The 7,397-nt window shown below is 34.4% G+C and overlaps 1 non-coding gene across 1 annotated transcript; it reads left to right on the top strand.

The window, feature by feature from the left end:
* The first annotated feature begins 681 nt into the window (after positions 1 to 681).
* On the top strand, positions 682 to 789 carry LOC148548456 (small nucleolar RNA R71). The gene has a single exon (XR_015898201.1). It is a non-coding gene; the product is annotated as a small nucleolar RNA R71 (small nucleolar RNA).
* Positions 790 to 7,397: the final 6,608 nt, after the last annotated feature.

Here is a 7,397-nt window from a genome sequence, read left to right as displayed (position 1 = left end):
TACTCAGCTGACCACCACTTGTGCCTCCAAATTTCTAATGGAGGACCTTGTTTCAGTCATGAAACTTTGAGTGGTTTTAATTAAATCAGAGACTACAGTTGCTAATTCAGAGTGGTTCTGCATGGAATTCTCTGTTTGTTGCTGAGAAGATGATGGAAAAGGTTTGCCATTGCTAAACCTATTTCTTCCACCATTATTGTTGTTGAAGCCTTGTTAAGGCCTCTGTTGATCCTTCCATGAGAGGTTTGGATGATTTCTCCATGAAGGATTATAGGTGTTTCCATAGGATTCTCCCATGTAATTCACCTCTTCCATTGCTTGGTTCTCAGAATCATAAGCTTCTTCTTCAGATGAAGCTTCTTTGGTACTGCCTGTTGCTGCTTGCATTCCAGAAAGACTTTGAGAAATCATATTGACTTGTTGAGTCAATATTTTGTTCTGAGCCAATATGGCATTTAGAGTATCAATCTCTAGAACTTCTTTCTTCTGACTTGTCCCATTATTCACAGGATTCCTTTCAGAGGTGTACATGAATTGGTTATTTGCAACTATTTCAATGAGTTTCTGAGCTTCTGCAGGCGTCTTCTTCAGATGAAAAGATCCTCCAGCAGAGCTGTCCAATGACATCTTGGACAGTTCAGACAGACCATCATAGAAGATACCTATGATGCTCCATTCTGAAAGCATGTCAGAAGGACACCTTCTGATCAATTGCTTGTATCTTTCCCAAGCTTCATAGAGGGATTCATCTTCCTTCTGTCTGAAGGTTTGGACTTCTACTCTAAGCGTGCTCAATTTTTGAGGTGGAAATAATTTTGCCAAGAAGGCATTGACTAGCTTTTTCCAAGGGTTCAGGCTTTCTTTAGGTTGTGAATCCAACCATGTTCTAGCTCTGTCTCTTACAGCAAAGGAAAAAAGCATAATCTTGTAGACCTCGGGATCAATCCCATTGGTCTTGACAGTGTCACAGATTTGCAAGAATTCAGCTAAGAACTGATGAGGATCTTCCAATGGAAGTCCATGAAACTTGCAATTCTGTTGCATTAGAGAAACTAATTGAGGCTTAAGCTCAAAGTTGTTTGCTCCAATGGCAGGGATTGAGATGCTTCTCCCATAGAAGTCAGGGGTAAGTGCAGTAAAGTCCCCAAGCACCTTCCTTGTATTGTTGGCATTGTTGTTATTTTTGGCTGCCATGGCTTCTTCTTGTTTAAAAAGTTCTGTTAGGTCCTCTATAGAGAGTTGTACTTTAGCTTCTCTTAGCTTTCTCTTCAAGGTCCTTTCAGGTTCAGGATCAGCTTCAACAAGAATGCCTTTGTCCTTGCTCCTGCTCATATGAAAAGAGAGGAGAAGAAAATATGGAATCCTCTATGTCACAGTATAGAGATTCCTTGAGGTGTTAGAGGTAAAGAAGAATAGAAGGAGAAGGTAGAGAAGAAAGAATTTGAACTTATCAAGAGGGATAGAGTTCGAATTGTACATTGAGGAGGAGTGTTAGTCCATAAATAGAAGGATGTGAGAAGAGGGAAAGAATTTTCGAAAATAAAGTAAAATATTTTGAAATAATTAAAAGAAATTTTGAAAATTTGGTAAATGATTTTCGAAAACTAAGATTGGGAAAGAAATTAAGTGATTTTTGAAAAAGATTTTGAAATTAGAAATCAAAAAGATATCATTGAAAATTAATTTTGAAAAAGATGTGATTGAAAAGATATGATTGAGAAGATATGATTGAGAATCAAATTTAAAAGAAGAAAGTTTTTAAAATTAAAGTTGATTACTTGACCATTAAGAAATTAAAAGATATGATTCTAGAATTAAAACTTTTGATCCTTTCTTAATAGGCAAGTAACAACTTAAAAATTTTGAATTAAATCACTAATTGTAGCAAGGATTTTCGAAAATAGTAATAAATAAAAAAATTGAAAAGAAATTGATTTTGAAAAGATATGATTGAAAACATATGATTTGAAAAAAAATTGATTTTGAAAAATTATGAAAATTTGAAAAAGATTTGAATTAAAAACTAAATCTTCCCTCTAGTGTCCTCCTGGCGTTAAACGCCCAGAATGGCATCCATTCTGGCGTTTAACGCCCAAAATGCTACCTTTTTGGGCATTTAACGCCCAGCCAGGTACCCTGGCTAGCATTTAAATGCCAGTTTTCCTTCTTTACTGGGCGTTTTGAATGCTCAGCTTTTTCTGTGTCATTCCTCTGCTGAATGTTCTGAATCTTCAATTTTCTGTGTTATTGACTTAAAAAGACACAATTTTAAAAAAATTTTTGAATTTTTAATGATGAGAAACAATAAAAAATGCAACTAAGATCAAGTAAACAATGCATGCAAGACACCAAACTCAGAAGTTTGTATACTAAGGGCTATAACAATTTAAAAATGCATGTAAGAAACAACAAAAGACACAAAATAAGAGAAATTAAAGATCAGAACACTGAAATCATCAAGAAGAACTTGAAGATCAATGAAGAACATAATGCATATATTCGAAAAAATGCAAGAAGAATAAAGACATGCAATTGATACCAAACTTAAAAATTGACACTTGACTTAAACAAGAAACAAAAAATATTTTTGATTTTATAAATTTTATAATTTTTTGTGATTTTTCGAAAATTATATGGAAAAGGAGAATAAAGAGATTCAAAATTTTTAATGAGAATTCCAGGAATCATGCAATGTTAGTCTAAAGCTTCAGTCAAAAAAGATTAGACATGTCTAGCCAAGCTTCAGCAGGACATTACATACAACAACCAAGTCAATGAGAATCAATCAACTTTTGTGATGATAAAAACATCATCTAAAACTCTAGAATTCATTCTTAAAAATTCTGAAGAATAAAATTAAAATAAAGTTACCTAATCTAAGCAACAAGATGAACTGTCAATTGTCCAAACTCGAACAATCCCCGGCAATGGTGCCAAAAACTTGGTATGCACAATTGTAATCTCAACTCTTTATCAAAACTCCGCACAACTAACCAGCAAGTGCACTGGGTTGTCCAAGTAATAAACCTTACGTGAGTAAGGGTCGATCCCACGGAGACTGTCGGCTTAAAGCAAGCTATGGTCATCTTGTAAATCTCAGTCAGGCGGATTCAAATGGTTATGGAGAATTGATAATTAAAATATGAATAAAACATAAAATAAAGATAGAGATACTTATGCAATTCATTGGTAGGAATTTCAGATAAGCGTATGGAGATGCTTTGTTCCTTCTGAACCTCTGCTTTCCTATTGCCTTCTTCCAATCATTCATACTCCTTTCCATGGCAAGCTGTATGTTGGGTTTCACCGTTGTCAATGGCTACCTCCCGTCCTCTCAGTGAAAATGTTCCAAATGCGCTGTCACCGCACGGCTAATCAGCTGTTGGTTCTCGATCATGTTGGAATAGGATCCATTGATCCTTTTGCGTCTGTCACTACGCCCAACACTCGCGAGTTTGAAGCTCGTCACAATCATCCCTTCCCAGATCCTACTCGGAATACCACAAACAAGATTTAGACTTTCCGGATCTCAAGAATGACCGCCAATGATTCTAGCCTATACCACGAAGGTTCTAATCTTAGATTAGAAACCCAAGAGATACACATTCAAGCTTGATTGCATGTAGAACGGAAGTGGTTGTCAGGCACACGTTCATAGGTGAGAATGGTGATGAGTGTCATGGATCATCACATTCATCATGTTGAAGAACGAATGGATATCTTAGAACAGAAATAGGCTTGAGTTGAATAGAAAAATAATAGTACTTTGCATTAATTCATGAGGAACAGCAGAGCTCCACACCTTAATCTATGGTGTGTAGAAACTCTACCGTTGAAAATACATAAGAACAAAAGGTCTAGGCATGGCCGAATGGCCAGCCTCCCAAAGCGTGAACATACAAGTTCCAAGATGAAAAGTATGTAAAAGTATGAAAATACAATAGTAAAAGGTCCTATTTGTAGAAAACTAGTAACCTAGGGTTTACAGAAATGAGTAAATGATGAAAAATCTACTTCCGGGCCCACTTGGTGTGTGCTTGGGCTGAGTTTTGAAGCTTTCACGTGTAGAGACTTTTCTTGGAGTTAAACGCCAGCTTTTGTGCCAGTTTGGGTGTTTAACTCCAGCTTTTATGCCAGTTCTGGCGTTTTGACGCCAGAATTTCTATGCTGACTTTGAACACCGGTTTGGGCCATCAAATCTTGGGCAAAGTCTGGACTATTATATATTGCTTGAAAGCCCAGGATGTCTACTTTCCAACTCAATTGAGAGCACACCAATTGGGCTTCTGTAGATCCAGAAAATCTACTTCGAGTGCAGGGAGGTCAGAATCCAACAGCATCTGCAGTCCATTTTCATCCTCTGAATCAGATTTTTGCTCAGGTCCCTCAATTTCAGCCAGAAAATACCTGAAATCACAAAAAAACACACAAACTCATAGTAAAGTCTAGAAATGCGATTTTTATTTAAAAACTAATAAAAACATAATAAAAACTAACTAAAATATACTAAAAACATACTAAAAACAATGCCAAAAAGCGTATAAATTATCCGCTCATCAGAAACCAAGAGGGTACCAGTCAAAAACCAGCCAAATGCCTCTGGATGAATCCAAAATCTCTACGTGAATAGTGCTTATGTTAGGCATTAGGATATTTCTTCTACTAAGTATCAGAATGTTTCTTTTTCATACTAAATAGATATTTTTTTATATATTTTATAAATTTTTTTATATACTAAGAATCGGGATTGTTGGAAGTTCCGTGATTCCCGCCTCTATTTCTCCAACGTATCATTCATAATTTTAATTTGGAGTGTTAAGCAATTAATATCAAATATTATAAATTAAAAACAAATAAAATTAATTAAATATAATTATAAATTAGTTAAGTTGTTTACTTTTTGGCTGATCACCTCTTGGTTCCATACACTTTTCCTTTATAATATTAGTAAATAGATAAATTATTTATATTATAGAGAGATAGGAGCATATTTATATTTCTCTATTTTATATTCCTTATTTATTTATTTCACAATACGTTATCAACACGAGACTCTGATCAAATTTTTAAGAAGACTGAGGTAACAAATTTTTATTATGTCGAAACTCTCTCATCTTGAATTCAATGCTCTTGATATATCTGGAAATAATTATTTATCATGGATATTAGATGCCGAAATCCATCTTGATTCAATGGATCTTGGAGATACTGTTAAGGCTAAAAATAATGTATTCTAGAAGGATAAAGCCAAAGCCATGATTTTTCTTCGTCGTCATCTTGACGAAGGATTGAAAAATGAATATCTCACATTAAAAGATCCTGCAGATATTTGGAAAGTCCTTGAAGAAAGGTATAATCATCAAAAGACGGTGATACTTCCTCAACTCCGATATGAATGGACGCACTTGCGTCTAAAGGATTTTAAATCCATAAATGACTATAATTCGGCAATATTTCGTATCACCTCACGAATGAAATTATGTGGGAAACGATGTCTGATAATGATATGTTAGAGAAAACTTTCTCGACCTTCCATGCCTCGAATGTGCTCCTGCAACAGCAATATCGAGAAAAGAGATTTAAAAAATATTCTGAGTTAATTTCTTGCCTTCTTGTTACTGAACGCAACAATGAATTACTTTTAAGGAATCATGAGCCGCCCTATTTCCTAAAGTAAATGCGGCAAATTACCCCAAAAGAGGTAAATGGCAAGGTTTTAATAACAAGAAAAATTAAGGAAGGAAAAGGAATTATGTTCAAAAGAGAGGATCTCACCAGAAGTGGGATAAATAAAGAAATATTAGGCAAAATAAATCAACAGAGGATAAGTGTTTCTATTGTGGTGGAAAGAGTCATTGGTCGCGTACCTGTCGTACCCCAAGGCACCTAGTCGATCTTTATCAAGTATCTTTGAAAAAAGACGACAAAGGGAAGGAAACAAATTTTGTTTCAAATGATGCTGAAAATTCCACCACTCATTATGATGTATCTGATTTCTTTGAGGATCCTGAAGAAAATATTGGTCATTTGATCAATGATGGAATAGTTTAATATGTGAGATTGTTAAGTATCCATGTAAATAAATAATGTAAGAAAGTTATTGTTAAGTTTTATTTTCTATGTATTTAAGTTTCAAATATGATGTATATAAATAATGAAATATTAATGTTTATGAATTTTGAAATCATTAAATGTGTCAAGTTTTAAAATAAAATTTTAGTATATGACATTATTTTTATGTACAGTGTTTCTTAGAAAAATAATTCCAATCAAGAATTCAATTTGACTGTGCTTGTATTACTACTCATTTTATTATTATTATTTGTCTTTGAAAAAAATGGCAAGGATATATAATGAAGATGTATGCCTTGCGAATAGTGCAAGTTCGCACACCATTCTCAAAAGTGATAAATATTTTACCCATCTAGTGCCAAAAGAAGAATATGTTAATACTATTATTGGCTCAGGCAATGTGATTGAAGGCTTCGGAAGAGCTATAATTTTGTTTCCCGAAGGAAAAAAATTCATAATAAATAATGCACTATTGTTTACCAAGTCTCTAAGAAACTTGTTGAGCTTTAAAGATATTCACCGAAATGGATATCATATTGAGACTATGAATGAGGAAAGTCATGAGTACTTATGTATCACAACTCATGACTCAAATAAAAAGGTTATATTAGAAAAGTTGCCCTCACTTTCATCTGGGTTATATTATACCAAGATTAGTGCAATTGAATCACATGCCACTGTAAAACAGAAGTTTACTAGCCCAAATAAATTCATAACTTGGCACGACCGATTGGATCATCTGCGAACAACCATGATGCGAGGAATTATTAAAAACTCCCATGGACATTCACTAAAGAACCAGAAGATTCTTAAATCTAGTGAATTTTGTTGTGCTGCATGTTCTCAGAAAAAGTTAATTTTAAGGCCATTACCAGTAAAGATTGGATTTGAGTCCCCTGAATTCCTAGAAAAGATTCAATGTGATATATGTGGACCTATTCATCCACCATGTGGATCTTTTAGATATTCTATGGTCCTGATAGATGCATCTTCGAGATGGTCACATGTGTGCTTATTGTCTTCTCGCAACCTGGCGTTTACGAGATTACTGGCTCAAATTATTCGATTAAAAGCACAATTTTCAGAAAATTCAATCAAAGCAATTCATCTTGATAATGCTAGTGAATTTACTTCCCAAGCTTTTGATGCTTATTGTATGGCTAATGGAATAAGTGTTGAACATCCAGTAGCTCATGTTCACACACAAAATAGGTTAGCAGAATCACTTATTAAATGCCTCCAATTAATTGTTAGACCCTTACTTATGAGAACAAATCTCCCAACCTTGGTTTGGGGGCATTCTATTTTACATGCCGCAGCACTTA

The sequence above is a fragment of the Arachis ipaensis genome, chromosome B8, assembly GCF_059453495.1.
Source record: "Arachis ipaensis isolate K30076 ecotype BB chromosome B8, ASM5945349v1, whole genome shotgun sequence".
Taxonomy (NCBI): domain Eukaryota; kingdom Viridiplantae; phylum Streptophyta; class Magnoliopsida; order Fabales; family Fabaceae; genus Arachis; species Arachis ipaensis.
This window is presented reverse-complemented; position numbering and strand designations above follow the sequence as displayed.